The sequence below is a fragment of the Hyla sarda genome, chromosome 7 (assembly GCF_029499605.1).
Source record: "Hyla sarda isolate aHylSar1 chromosome 7, aHylSar1.hap1, whole genome shotgun sequence".
In the NCBI taxonomy this organism is placed as follows: Eukaryota; Metazoa; Chordata; class Amphibia; order Anura; family Hylidae; genus Hyla; species Hyla sarda.
In genome coordinates, this window is record NC_079195.1 from 203,432,688 (window position 1) to 203,448,170 (window position 15,483).

At 45.7% G+C, this 15,483-nt stretch overlaps 1 protein-coding gene across 3 annotated transcripts in view; it reads left to right on the forward strand.

The window, feature by feature from the left end:
- TTC39A (tetratricopeptide repeat domain 39A) overlaps positions 1-15,483 on the forward strand; it is a 117,243-nt gene that overhangs the window by 39,736 nt on the left and 62,024 nt on the right. The window contains exon 1 of one of the 3 annotated variants that reach the window (XM_056532310.1): positions 9,873-9,972. The exons of the other annotated variants lie outside the window; for them this stretch is intronic. The gene's annotated coding sequence lies outside the window, so the exon portion shown is untranslated. Of the gene's footprint in view, positions 1-9,872; positions 9,973-15,483 lie in introns of those variants that run through there. 3 annotated transcript variants of the gene reach the window in all.

Sequence of the window (15,483 nt, forward strand, 5' to 3'; positions counted from 1 at the left end):
AGGCAGGTAGGGGCCCTCCCGCTGTCCTGTAAGCTGTTCGGGATGCCGCGATTTCGCCGCGGCTATCCCGAACAGCCCACTGAGCTAGCCGGCAACTTTCGCTTTTAGCCGCGATCGGCGCTGCGCGCTATTAGAGGCAGGTCCCAGCTTCACTATGACGCCGGGCCCGCCGTGATATGATGCGGGGTTACTGTGTAACCCCGCGTTATATCAGGAGAGCAGGACCAAGGACGTACCGGTACGTCCTTGGTCCTTAAGGGGTTAAAGGGGTACCCCACTGGAAAACATTTTTTTTTTATTTAACAGAAAGTTATACAGATTTGTAAATTACTTCGATTTAAACATCTTAATCCTTCCAGTACTTATCAGCTGCTGTATCTTTTCTGTCTGACCGCAGTGCTCTTTGCTGACACCTCGGTCCATTTTAGGAACTGTCCAGAGTAGGAGTGAGTGTGGGGTGACACCATTTTCTACCGCAACGGGTGACACCAACCCTAGCAACGCCACTGCACAGAGCCCTGCTAGTCCTCAGTGTAGCAAGCCCTGCTAGTCCTCAGTGTACAGAGCCCTGCTTGTCCTCAGTGTACAGAGCCCTGCTTGTCCTCAGTGTACAGAGCCCTGCTTGTCCACAGTGTACAGAGCCCTGCTTGTCCTCAGTGTACAGAGCCCTGCTTGTCCTCAGTGTACAGAGCCCCGCTTGTCCTCAGTGTACAGAGCCCCGCTTGTCCTCACTGTACAGAGCCCTGCTTGTCCTCAGTGTACAGAGCCCTGCTTGTCCTCAGTGTACAGAGCCCTGCTTGTCCTCAGTGTACAGAGCCCTGCTTGTCCTCAGTGTACAGAGCCCCGCTTGTCCTCAGTGTACAAAGCCCTGCATGTCCTCAGTGTACAAAGCCCTGCATGTCCTCAGTGTACAGAGCGCCGCTCGTCCTCAGTGTATAGAGCCCTGCTAGTCCTCAGTGTACAGAGCCCTGCATGTCCTCAGTGTACAGAGCCCCGCTTGTCCTCAGTGTACAGAGCCCTGCATGTCCTCAGTGTACAGAGCACCGCTTGTCCTCAGTGTATAGAGCCCTGCTAGTCCTCAGTGTACAGAGCCCTGCATGTCCTCAGTGTACAGAGCCCCGCTTGTCCTCAGTGTACAGAGCCCTGCATGTCCTCAGTGTACAGAGCCCCGCTTGTCCTCAGTGTACAGAGCCCTGCTTGTCCTCAGTGTACAGAGCCCCGCTTGTCCTCATTGTACAGAGCCCTGCTCGTCCTCAGTGTACAGAGCCCCGCTTGTCCTCATTGTACAGAGCCCTGCTTGTCCTCAGTGTACAAAGCCCTGCATGTCCTCAGTGTACAGAGCCCTGCTTGTCCTCAGTGTACAGAGCCCTGCTTGTCCTCAGTGTACAGAGCCCTGCTTGTCCTCAGTGTACAGAGCCCCGCTTGTCCTCAGTGTACAAAGCCCTGCTTGTCCTCACTGTACAGAGCCCTGCTTGTCCCCCCACATTTAACTTCTTCATAGAGACACACATGCATGTTACGCCTAGCGCTCCGGGTCCCCGCTCCTCCCCGGAGCGCTCACGGCGTCTTTCTCCCTGCAGCTCCCCGGTCAGTCCCGCTGACCGGGAGCGCTGCACTGTCATGGCCGTTGGGGATGCGATTCGCACAGCGGGACGCGCCCGCTCGCGAATCGCATCCCAGGTCACTTACCCGTTCCCGTCCCCTGCTGTCATGTGCTGGCGCGCGCGGCTCCGCTCTCTAGGGCGCGCGCGCGCCAGCTCCCTGAGACTTAAAGGGCCAGTGCACCAATGATTGGTGCCTGGCCCAATTAGCTTAATTGGCTTCCACCTGGTCCCTGACTATATCTAACCTCCTCCCATGCACTCCCTTGCCGGATCTTGTTGCCCTTGTGCCTAGTGAAAGCGTATTGTGTGTCTAAAGCCTGTGTACCAGAACTTCTGCTATCCACCCTGACTACGAACCTTGCCGCCTGCCCCCGACCTTCTGCTACGTCCGACCTTGCTTCTGTCTACTCCCTTGTACCTCGCCTATCATCAGCAGTCAGAGAGGTGAGCCGTTGCTAGTGGATACGACCTGGTCACTACCGCCGCAGCAAGACCATCCCGCTTTGCGGCGGGCTCTGGTGAAAACCAGTAGTGACTTAGAACCGGTCCACTAGCGCGGTCCTCGCCAATCCCTCTCTGGCACAGAGGATCCACTACCTGCCAGCCGGCATCGTGACAGTAGATCCGGCCATGGATCCCGCTGAGGTCCCTCTGCCTTATATCTCTGATATCACCACGGTGGTCGCCCAGCAATCCCGACAGATCGCCCATCTAACCCACCAGCTGTCGGAAATGTCCACCATTGTGCACCAACTTCAGTCGCAACTTCAGCAGCAATCATCTCCTCCGCCAGCTCCTGCACCCCTTCCGCAGCGAGTGGCCACTCCTAGCCTCCGCCTGTCCTTGCCGGACAAATTTAATGGGGACTCTAAGTTTTGCCGTGGCTTCCTTTCGCAATGTTCCCTGCACATGGAGATGATGTCGGACCAGTTTCCTACTGAAAGGTCTAAGGTGGCTTTCGTAGTCAGCCTTCTGTCTGGAAAAGCCCTGTCATGGGCCACACCGCTCTGGGACCGCAATGACCCCGTCACTGCCTCTGTACACTCCTTCTTCTCGGAAATTCGAAGTGTCTTTGAGGAACCTGCCCGAGCCTCTTCTGCTGAAACTGCCCTGCTGAACCTGGTCCAGGGTAATTCTTCCGTTGGCGAGTACGCCATACAATTCCGTACTCTTGCTTCTGAACTATCCTGGAATAATGAGGCCCTCTGCGCGACCTTTAAAAAAGGCCTATCCAGCAACATTAAAGATGTTCTGGCCGCACGAGAAACTCCTGCTAACCTGCATGAACTCATTCATCTAGCCACTCGCATTGACATGCGTTTTTCTGAGAGACATCAAGAGCTCCGCCAGGAAAAAGACTTAGATCTCTGGACACCTCTCCCACAGTCTCCACTGCAATCTGCGCCTAGGCCTCCCGCCGAGGAAGCCATGCAAGTGGATCGGTCTCGCCTGACCCTGGAAGAGAGGAATCGCCGTAAGGAAGAGAATCTTTGTTTGTACTGTGCCAGTACCGAACATTTTTTGGTGGATTGCCCTATCCGTCCTCCACGTCTGGGAAACGCACGCTCGCACCCAGCTCTCGTGGGTGTGGCGTCTCTTGATGCTAAGTCGGCTTCTCCACGTCTCACGGTGCCTGTACGGATTTCTACTTCAGCCAGCTCTTCCCTCTCAGCCGTGGCCTGCCTGGACTCTGGTGCTTCTGGGAATTTTATTCGGGAGTCCTTGGTGAATAAATTCCGCATTCCGGTGACCCGTCTTGTCAAGCCACTCCACATTTCCGCGGTCAACGGAGCCAGGTTGGATTGCACCGTGCGTTACCGCACGGAGCCCCTCCTAATGTGCATCGGACCTCATCACGAGAAAATTGAATTTTTGGTCCTTCCCAATTGCACTTCCGAAATTCTCCTTGGACTACCCTGGCTTCTACACCATTCCCCAACCCTGGACTGGTCCACTGGGGAGATCAAGAGTTGGGGTCCCTCTTGTTCCAAGGACTGCCTTAAACCAGTTCCCAGTACTCCCTGCCGTGACCCTGTGGTTCCTCCTGTATCCGGTCCCCCTAAGGTCGTTAGGGACTCTGCCTGCCACAGAAAATGCCTCTCCCCCCCTCCCAGTCCCTTCAGGCAAGCCTCTGTGTCCCCTCATGGCTCCCGTCCTTGTGTTTCCCTGCCCCGTGCCAAGCTTCACCCTCTGCCCTCCCTCCCCATTCCTACTCCTGCTGTACTGCCTGCCATTGAGGAAACCATCCATTCCTTCCCGGTGTCCTCATCCCAGGGGAGGCAGTCACCGGACAAAAAAAAGGGGAGACCTAAGGGGGGGGGGTACTGTTACGCCTAGCGCTCCGGGTCCCCGCTCCTCCCCGGAGCGCTCACGGCGTCTTTCTCCCTGCAGCTCCCCGGTCAGTCCTGCTGACCGGGAGCGCTGCACTGTCATGGCCGTTGGGGATGCGATTCGCACAGCGGGACGCGCCCGCTCGCGAATCGCATCCCAGGTCACTTACCCGTTCCCGTCCCCTGCTGTCATGTGCTGGCGCGCGCGGCTCCGCTCTCTAGGGCGAGCGCGCGCCAGCTCCCTGAGACTTAAAGGGCCAGTGCACCAATGATTGGTGCCTGGCCCAATTAGCTTAATTGGCTTCCACCTGGTCCCTGACTATATCTAACCTCCTCCCATGCACTCCCTTGCCGGATCTTGTTGCCCTTGTGCCTAGTGAAAGCGTATTGTGTGTCTAAAGCCTGTGTACCAGAACTTCTGCTATCCACCCTGACTACGAACCTTGCCGCCTGCCCCCGACCTTCTGCTACGTCCGACCTTGCTTCTGTCTACTCCCTTGTACCTCGCCTATCATCAGCAGTCAGAGAGGTGAGCCGTTGCTAGTGGATACGACCTGGTCACTACCGCCGCAGCAAGACCATCCCGCTTTGCGGCGGGCTCTGGTGAAAACCAGTAGTGACTTAGAACCGGTCCACTAGCGCGGTCCTCGCCAATCCCTCTCTGGCACAGAGGATCCACTACCTGCCAGCCGGCATCGTGACAATGCAATTGCTGCAGGGACAAAAATATACACATTTTTTAACCAATGTATATGACAAAAATACATATGATGGTAGTATCAACAGTATATAAAAAGGTTTTGTTGACGACAGGTACACTTTAAGTCGTTTCCCCCAAATAAGTCCTCTCCAAAAGAAACTAATAAAAATTCTGCCCACCCTCCCTTCATTCCTGTGCTAAGACCTCTGCATCCTCCATTCTGTTAGTGCTAGAGGACCTTTCCCTGCAAGACAGAGTGGTGCAAGACCTGCTGCATGATGAAATGACGCATGGCAGGTCCTGCACCACTCCGGAGAACAGAGCAAATGGTGAAGAAACCTCTACGCAGGCATGGAGGGAAGGCAAGAGGATTTTTGTTGTTTTTATGGTCTGTTAGTCTCAGGATGGGTATCGGGGACATTTGCACAAGTATAAGCACTCATGCAAATGTCAGGCATTGGCACCGTCAGGCATTGGCACCTTCAGGCATTGGCCGCCCTCTTCACATGCGATATGAGCTAACAAAGAGAATAGGACTGAGCATCGTGTGACTATAGATCTAGGGATGAAAGATCAAGAGCTAAAAACAACATCAAGTTTACAATACGTCAGTGCATATTATTATCAGTGTCAAATATATATCTGAAATAGGGCTCTGGACAATGGGAAAAGTCAGACTACGCCCTGAGTACCAGTGATATTTATTTTTTTCACAATTTCTTCCTCATGAAACTCTGATACAGGACCAAGATAATATGGCCAAATGCAACCAAAGCAATACCACCAGATAGTGCCCAAAAATAATACTGCCATATAGTTCTCAAATAATACAATACAATTTCTAAATAATACCACCATATAATACTAAAAATACTGAGTGGTTTAATTTGCTTTTGAAGTTTCAATCCTCTGGAGCCCCACAGGGAATGATGGTCCAGGCAGTTGCCTAGTTTGCCAGCCCTTTGAAAGCAGAGGCTAAACTTGCATAGGACATCATAGGCCATAATTCTATTTGGATTATGAAGCAACTGGATTTTAGAACAAACAGTCAGCAAGGCTTTACTCAAAGTGGAATAGGGACTGGCCTCGAATATATCAGTGTAATGTGTGTATGTCAGGGACGGGGACATCAGTGATCTCAGGACGAGTTTATCATGTTCTGACTTCTGTTTACTAAAGGCTGGAATACTCCGGAATACCAGATGACTGTTATACAGTAACATTACCCTGATCTCCAAAGTATCACAATACATCACAGCTATGATAACCGGAGAAACTGGTTTTACAGGTGGAATTATATTTGGACAATAGAGCAAAACAAGAATAAGAAGTCATGCTCACACCTATATCCTCTGTGTGCAGGGTCAGGGTGCACCACAGTGCTGTAAAATATCATGGTTACTATACAACGCCCAGCGGTTGCCAATTCTAGACAAAGACATGAGGAGGCATAGGAGGTAACGTTCAGGTGGCAATGCTCCATTCTGCTATCTGGTGTGACACATTGCAGCTGTCTCGGTTCACACACACCCTCCATTGAGAACCACCTATGTGACGTGACATGAAAACAAGTAGACTGTGCAAAGGTACAGACAGAGCGGCCAGGAAGCTCAGCTGTGATTCCTCTTATGCCAATGTTTACTGTAGACATTCCCTTGGGACCAACGCAGGTTGTAATATTGAGGACCGATAGCACAAAGGGGAATTGGAGCCACAGGGTGGATGGTTTTGTTGTATCTATGTGGTGCCTGAGTAATCTCTCCAAAGTCTTTAGATAAATTCTATAAAAGGACAAAGCAACAAGCTGTTCCCAGGTATAGGGAAAGGTGACACGTCAGGCGCTCTCTACTATCTGAGCATAGATGTCCACCTCTCCATTAAAGGGGTTTTCCTACCTCACAACACGATGGCATATTGCTGAGATATGACGTCGATACCTTGTTGGTTTGGGTCTATCTGCCAGTTGTTGGCTGAGGACACTATACTAAAGCAATGCCAGGCCACCTTCAGTCTCAGGATCGGTGGTGGTACTAAAAGAAAAAACTCCTTTCATTGCAGTCATTTTGGGGGACTTTTCCATCAGTGGACACTGGGCATTTCTGAGCTGTCCTAGCCATTCAGACAGTGCCAGTGTCTCTAGTCTGCATGAGCCCTTAAAGGGGGGTTATAGGGGAACTCTGAGACATAAGTACTTATCCCCTCTCCACAGAACCCCATGGATAGGGGATAAGCGCCTGTGGTTCTTCCATAGAGATACATAAAGGGGCATGTTGGCCACTGCTATGTGCCATGGTCAACAGAAATTCATGCACAGAGTAGAGGTCGCACCATGTATAGGGAGAGCCGGGGTAGGAGATCAGACACTTATCCCCTATCCACAGGATCCTGTGGATAAAGGATAAGTACTTATGTGCCAGAAGTTCCCCTATAAGGTGAGTTTCAGAGTGGTTGTCAGTTTAGTAAGGGGAGCAAAGCGGTGACCCGAGCCGTCAATCAAGGCGAGGGGAGCTGGTAAGTGTAAGTCCCCGCCCAGGTGACTATTTGCTGGGTCTTTATAACTTAATGGCCCTCATTTACTTAGAAAATCGGGTTGTAAGTCTATGTTGCTTTCTTACCCGACTGCTTTTTTCCCCTGGTATTTATTATTATGTTGCATCCTGTTTGTCGCACGTGGGTTTTGTTGGTTTTGGTTTCCAATTCCTCTGAGTTGTCGGGAAAAAATCCACAACAATTCAACAAATTCGGGTTGGAAACCTTTATAAATACGTGGGAAAGCTCACAAATGTCGGGTTACGCCCCTTTTTCGGGTTTGGGAGAATCCACATCGGGTCCGTCGGGAAAAAATGTTGCATCATGTTGCAGACTGGCGCACGATGTCTGCGACATGTCGCAGACAAAGATGCGCCAAAAAAACCTGACAAAACAAGTCGGGTTTAGAATAGTAAATGAGGGCCAATATCTTCACCATCCCGGGGGGGCACAAACATCCCCCGGGAATGGTGAGGATAATGATTTTAGCATATATAACGCATTGCCAAGCATTATATATGCTAAAATATGCTCTACCGTATGCTGTATCCATGATCTGACTGCTTGTTCAATAAATGCAATTTGATTCTACATTGGTGAGTGCCATGTGATTACTCTTTAACATGCAGTACCTTTATGGAGTACCTATAAAAAGTATGGTATAGTACAAGGAGGTGAATTAAAAGCATTTTTATACATTTTTTATTTGTAGATGTTTTTCCTGGTAGCATGCAGCAGTTTTCAGAGAAAACCTGTGAAATATTTTAGATTGCTTCATTGAGCGGATTTCTTGGCATCTCCATTGAAGATCATTAAGTTGTATTTCCATCGAGTCTTTGGGATTTATTTGTGGTGCAGGTGTGCTCCACATACAGCGCAATGCAGATAGGCCCGTAGTGCTTCACATATTAGGTCAGGTGGAACCCGAAGCTCCTGGACTCCAGTGTAAAATTTGTAACAGGGCTCCTACCTACTATGTTGCAGTTATAAAACTAGTGTATGCTTATGTGACAAGGGATGTGCCACCCCTGCACCCCCTGTAGCTGTGACCCTTGTTTTAAAGGGGTATTCCAGGAAAAAAAACTTTTTTTTATATATCAACTGGCTCCAGAAAGTTAAACAGATTTGTAAATGACTTCTATTAAAAAATCTTAATCCTTTCAGTACTTATGAGCTTCTCAAGTTAAGGTTGTTCTTTTCTGTCTAAGTGCTCTCTGATGACACCTGTCTCGGGAAACGCCCAGTTTAGAAGCAAATCCCCATAGCAAACCTCTTCTAAACTGGGCGTTTCCCGAGACAGGTGTCATCAGAGAGCACTTAGACAGAAAAGAACAACCTTAACTTCAGAAGCTCATAAGTACTGAAAGGATTAAGATTTTTTAATAGAAGTCATTTACAAATCTGTTTAACTTTCTGGAGCCAGTTGATATATAAAAAAAAGTTTTTTCCTGGATAACCTCTTTAAAGTCTTTTGATCTATAGTTGTTAAATGGGCCTCACAGTGTAGTAGGGGTTAACAAGCATATGCCATTTACATTTTATTTTTAGCTTTATTTCATTTAAAGAGTACCTGCCATCAAATAAACTTTTCTAAACTAACTTAGGCTATATTCCTTAACTACTCCTAACACTCCTCCCACCCTGAAAAAACATTTTATAGCTTTAAAAAGCTCTGTATCTTACCTTTATTCTTGCTCAAATTGGGCATTCTCCCAGCAGGAGAAAGTGGGCGTTTCACAGCATCTGTGACATCACTGAAGCCTGCTGGGGGACCACTTTCGCCATCACATTTATGCAGCACTGGGGTGAATAGAAGCTCTGTGCAGCTTTCAGTGAGGCTCTTTGCAGCTGTCAATCAAGCTCAGTGCAGAGAAACACTTCCTAAGTTTGGTCTCCTGCCGGGTCGGGAGGAGACCAAACGCCCTGTATTAATTGCAGCAGGGACCAGAACAGCGGCACCCAGTGGCCGATTTTTCTATTACATTTTAAACATATTTATGTTGATAATTTTAAAAGCAAGTGAATGGGAAAGTGTCTGCTAACTACACAAGGAACACTGTATTAAAAGTTTTATTTGGCTTTTTATCTCATGGCTGAGTGTCAGAAAGGTGTGGCCCAGGGTCCGCTATGTCCAAGGACCACCTCTCTCTGTTGACATCACAACCACTCCTCCTGGTGATTGACACACAGGGTCCGGTCCTGTGTAGGTTGCCCGCGCATGCACCGTCAATGTGTAGAACGGCTCATGCACTGTGAATCTGTTAGGGTCTATTCACACAGCAGAATTTAGCCTCAAATTAAGCGCTTAGACTTCTATGGGATTCTGCAAGAGGAATTTCAGGAGTGTGAATGGGAGTGCGGAATTGCATGGCTTTAATTTGAGATGGAAATTCTGCAAGTGGAAATTCCGCCGTGTGAATAGACCCATAGGGGGAGATTTATCAAAACCTGTCCAGAGGAAAAGTTGCCTAGTTGCCCATAGCAACCAATCAGATCACTTCCTTCATTTTGCAGAGGCCTTGTTAAAAATGAAAGAAGCAATCTTATTGGTTGTTATGGACAACTGGGCATCTTTTCCTCTGCATAGGTTTTGATAAATCTCCCCCATAGTGTTTTTTAACTTCCCATTACGCATTGACGATACATGCACGGGCAGATTACACAGGACCTCCGCAGAAGGCGAGCCCTGTGTGTCAATCACCAGCGGGTGTGGTGCAAGCAGATAGAGGTGTTTCGGCTCCAGGGCATAGCGGACCCCAGGCCACACCTTTCTAACACTCAGGGTTGGGATAAAAAGAAACAAACAAAGGTATGCCTGACATTAGCTTGTTAATCCCTACAACACTGTGTGGCCCATTTAACAACTATAGATCAAGTGACAGATGCACTTTACTAGTTCCCTACTGGGAATGGTGCTGAAATGTAAAGCATTGCTCTATATCAGCTGGAGGCATTCCCAATCAGGGTGCCTCCAGCTGTTCCAGCATTACAACTCCCAGCATGCCCGGACAGCCCCAAGTGGGCTGATCGCACCCACATAAATGTGATGCACGGCCCGACTCCACACCTCACTGCAAACACAGGGCTGCCGGAGGGAAAATCTTGTGTGCTCATAGGAGAAAATGCAGTGTATTCCCCCATGCCCAGTGGATTTTGCGCAGCGTGAAATACACGCTATGTGTGACCTACCCTACTGCAAGTGACTGTAAAACTTTATAGCAGCCTGTGGCAAGGCTCCCTGCTTTGCCATATAATTCAACTGTACCTGTGGTAGCCACAGTGTGTTAGTAAGAATACCTGATCACTTTGTGACGCCAGGGCACTGTTATCCTATACACGGTCCGACGTCAGGTTACAGATAACTGTCTTTACTGAGCTGGTGCAGAGGGTAATACACGTACAGCTGGCTTTAGGTGAGAGAGTGCAGCGTAACCCCTTGGGAGCCCTGTTGCCTTGCTAGGACATGTGGTGCTTACACCAAACAGATCAATACTGACTTGAGATGCATCCTGGTAGGTAGGGACCTGTCAAGGTGTTGAAGTCTTCTCCACAGGAGCATGAACATCCATCCTTCGAGTAATCCTTGCAGGATGACCAGTTCAGATTAGATTTGAGCTAGGCCTCTCCTCAGAGCACACGACACACAGCGCACCTCAACCAAACTGGGGCTCAGACTAAACTGTTCTGAACTCTCCCCCCTCACTACACTATATAGGGGAGACTTTAGGGTTTCCCATTGGCAGGCTGGGTGACATGGGGTTCACTGCCCTGATTTTAGTGTAAGTCTCTGGTGGGCCCAACACCTTGGGCTGCCAAGCTGCCCGAGACAGCCAAAAGCCACAGGACAGCTATTGGTGCTGGGACACAACATACCTATATCCGAAGAATACAGATACCTCTGAAAGTTCTGCTCTACTGGGGATTTGAGGCACCAGACCGAATGTCCGGTGCCCCCTGATCCCTGAGGGGCCATCCTTAGCGATGGGTTTCCTGGGCAGGTGCTCAGATTGGCACCCTCTAACACTGATTCTGTGTGCCAGTTATTGACTGACATGTACAGCCTGCATTAGGAAGATGCAGTGTATATTCTCCAGTCCTGTCCCCCAGCACTTGCAGAACATACAGAGGATGCAGACCTTCTTAACTATAAAAAGAATTAGGGATCCATGTCAATTGGTTAATAAATGATGCAAATAAATCTCCCCCTTTCCCTCCAAAGATAGGTTCTGCAGCAGCTGAAGTCTGTATTCTACAGAATAATGCACCATGTGAATACGGCCTGAGATCCCAATGAGAGGAAAAGCATCTAACACAAACGTATCAGGGTCCAAATCTAAGATCTATAGTAAATATTTTCTGTGTTTAGGAGAAAGTTCACACATTCGTAACTAGCAGTAGGTTTCCAGGAGGGTGTGAAGGAGAACTTCAGTAAAATAAAATAATAAACTTTAACTAACCTTTCACCGCTCCCCTGGTGCCGCCAATATCGCAGTCCCGTCCTCCGGTCCTGGTCTTCTTCTGGCTTTTTGTGCCCGATTAAAATAATATATAATGTTAATGATCCCGTACAGTGAACAGTGTATACATAAAAAGAAACAAACAACCTCAAATTGCTACTATTTGGTCACATCATTTGTTTCAGAAAATAAAATAAAAAGTGATCAAAAAGTCACATATACACAAAAGTGAAACCAATAAAAACTACAGATAACATGGGTCAGATTAGGGCAATTTTACATACTGATTTTGTTAAAAAGTATGAGTTTTTTTTTAAACAAGTACAGTAATAGTAAAGCATGTAACCATGGGTATCATTTTAATCATATTGACCCACAGAATAAAAAAATATGGACTTTTTTATGTAAACGGTACTGCTTAAAAATTATACCCCCCAAAAGCTGCAAAATTGTTGTCTTCTTTTCAATTTGCCCACAAAATAAAAAAATTGGGGGTTTGCTGTACATTTTATGGTAAAATAAGTGATGTCATTACAACGTACAATTGGTCACAAAAAAAAAGCGAGCCTCATATGGATCTGTGGATGGAAATATAAGAGTTATGACTCTCAGAAGATGAGGAGGAAAAAATGAAAAGGCAAAAATAAAACCCGGCTAAAATATTTAATCACACCCCCACTCCCCATTTCTAAGGTGTAACTATACACTGCTCCCTATGGCACCCCGCCATCCTTTCCCCTTACCTTCTACTCTCTTCTCCAGTGTTTGTTAAACCCATAGACAGCATTCACAGACTTACTATGCATCTTCCAAGACCTGGGATGACTCCTATTGGCTTAGAGTCCTGATGATGTCACCAAAGGTCCTAGAAGATCCAAATGTGTGCTGTCTATGGGCTCTGTGTAGCCAGGACAACTTTCTGGCTATATTCTCACTACTGTATTCAGGGACGGACTGGGAATAAAAACCAGCCCTGGAAATAATTGCAAACCAGCCCTACAGCCACTGGCATCGGGGGACAAACGTATTCCTCTGTTTTTTTGTAGATATATATATATATATATATATATATATATACACAGTGGTCCCTCAACATACGATGGTAATTAGTTCCAAACGAGCCATCGTTTGTTGAATCCATCGTATGTTGAGGGATCCGTGCAATGTAAAGTATAGGAAGTTGTACTCACCTGTCCCCGTCGCTCGCGATGGTGACCCCGGGCCTCCGTGGGCTCTCCGCTGTCTTCTCCGGTCCTCTGCTGTCTTCTCCGGTCCTCCGCTGTCTTCTCCGGTCCTCCGCTGTCTTCTCCGTTCCTCCGCTGTCTTCTCCGGTCCTCTGCTTTCTTCCGCAAGGCCTTACTGGGCCTGCGTAGCGACGTCATTACGCCTCTGCGTACGCCATTCCTATTGGATGACGTGCGTAGCAGCATATTGACGTCATCGGAGAGGGCCGAGAAGACACCGAAAGACCAGCACTGGACCCAGAGGGCACCCCGGAGCATCGTGGAGGGGTAAGTAATACTTACCGCACCACACGGGGAACATTAAGCTGCTATCCGGCAGCAGCTTAAGCATTTTGCGCTGCCGGATAGCACTTAATGCGATGGCCCCGACATAAAAAAGCATCATATGTCGATGCTGACATCGACATGCAATGGCCTCTGAGAGGCCATCGTATGTCGATTTGATCATATGTCTGGGCCATCGTAGGTCGGGGGGGTCACTGTATATATATACATATATATATATATATATATATATATATATATATATACACACATACACACACTGTCTAAATCCTGTATACTGAGACCAATATTACCAACACTAATACTAGTATATTTAGCAATATATATTGAGCACTGGGGGTATGTAAAGGTTTATTTTTTTCATACATAACATAGAATGGGCATACTTCTGCACAAAAAAAAACCTCCATTTGGATAATCCCTTTAAGCCCCCTGTGCTCCATATACATCACACCAAGACTATATAACACCACCATGCCATGAGTAAATAACGCCACCATTTAGTGATTCAGGAAAAATACAGTATTGTGAGTATGGATGTAAATATGTTCAGGGGGACCACTTTTCGATGGGGGCCCTGGGCAACTGCCCAGGTTGCCCTGCCCTAATGCTGGCCCTGCTCCTCGGTGACTGCTGATGTTCTGTACAGTAAGGGGACATTATCCCAGATATGATGCTGGTTAAAGTCTAATTCTCATAGCACCAGCTTTTATTATACCTTATTATCATTACTGCCAGCAGCAAATTTTACTATTCATTACTATAATTATAGCAAAACTGGTAACGAGCCCCCTGACCCTTTCATCTACCGCATAGCTGCAGTATTGTAAAAAGCAGTATACGGCTGAGTTTCCACTTGGCAGATTTTTTGAAAATCTGTTACTGCAGTTTTTGAGCCAAAAGTGTCTTCAAAAGGAATTGAAAATGAAAAGGAAAGATTTAGGCTATGTTCACATGGCGGAATTTCTGAGCAGAATTCCGTTGGGATATATTATATATATTCCGCTGCAGCAGAGTCCCATTGATTTCAATGGGATTCTGCTACACTGTGCACAAGGCCGAAATCCTGATACCGGCATCTGCAGAAACATTGAACCAGGCCAATGTTTTTGCAGATTCTGCTTGGAAATGCATTGCTGGCTATGAAGACGTCGCATTTCTGAGTGGTCCTAGTGCTGCTGAATCAATCAACTGTGCAGAATGTCCTCCTGTGTTTTCTGGGCAAAAATTCTAGCACTTATTCTGCTGTATGAACATAGCCTTATATTTCCCCTTACTGCTCGATCCACTTCTGGCTTTAGTTCAAAAACTGAAGCGACATTTTCCCCAAAAAACTGCCAAGTGGAAATGCAGCCTAACTATAGCAGTCAACAACATAATAGTACTAATAAATAATGATAATTAACAATAATACTTATTAATAATAATAAATAATATTAGTACTAATATTTAATAATAACACTACTGAATAATATTAAATAATAGTACTACTAATCAATGATATTACTAATAAATGATAAATAAAGTACTACTACTACTACTACTACTAAATAATAATAAATAATAGTACTAATAAATAATGATAATAATAATAAATAATATTAGTACTAATATTCAATTATAACACTACTGAATAATATTAAATAATAGTACTACTAATCAATGATATTACTAATAAATGACAAATAAAGTACTACTATTACTACTACTACTAAATAATAATAAATAATAGTACTAATAAATAATGATAATAATAATAAATAATATTAGTACTAATATTCAATTATAACACTACTGAATAATATTAAATAATAGTACTACTAATCAATGATATTACTAATAAATGACAAATAAAGTACTACTATTACTACTACTACTAAATAATAATAAATAATAGTACTAATAAATAATGATAATAATAATAATAATAATAAATAATATTAGTACTAATATTCAATTATAACACTACTGAATAATATTAAATAATAGTACTACTAATCAATGATATTACTAATAAATGATAAATAAAGTACTACTACTACTACTACTAAATAATAATAATAAATAATAGTACTAATAAATAATGATAATAATAATAATAAATAATATTAGTACTATTATTCAATTATAACACTACTGAATAATATTAAATAATAGTACTACTAATCAATAATAATACTAGTCATGAATAAATAAAGTACTAAATAATAATAAAATAGTACTAAAAAATTATAATGAATAATAGTACTACTACTAATAATAATGAATAGTGCTACTAATAAATATTAATAATAATAAGAAGAAGAAATAAGAATAATAAGAATAAATAATTGT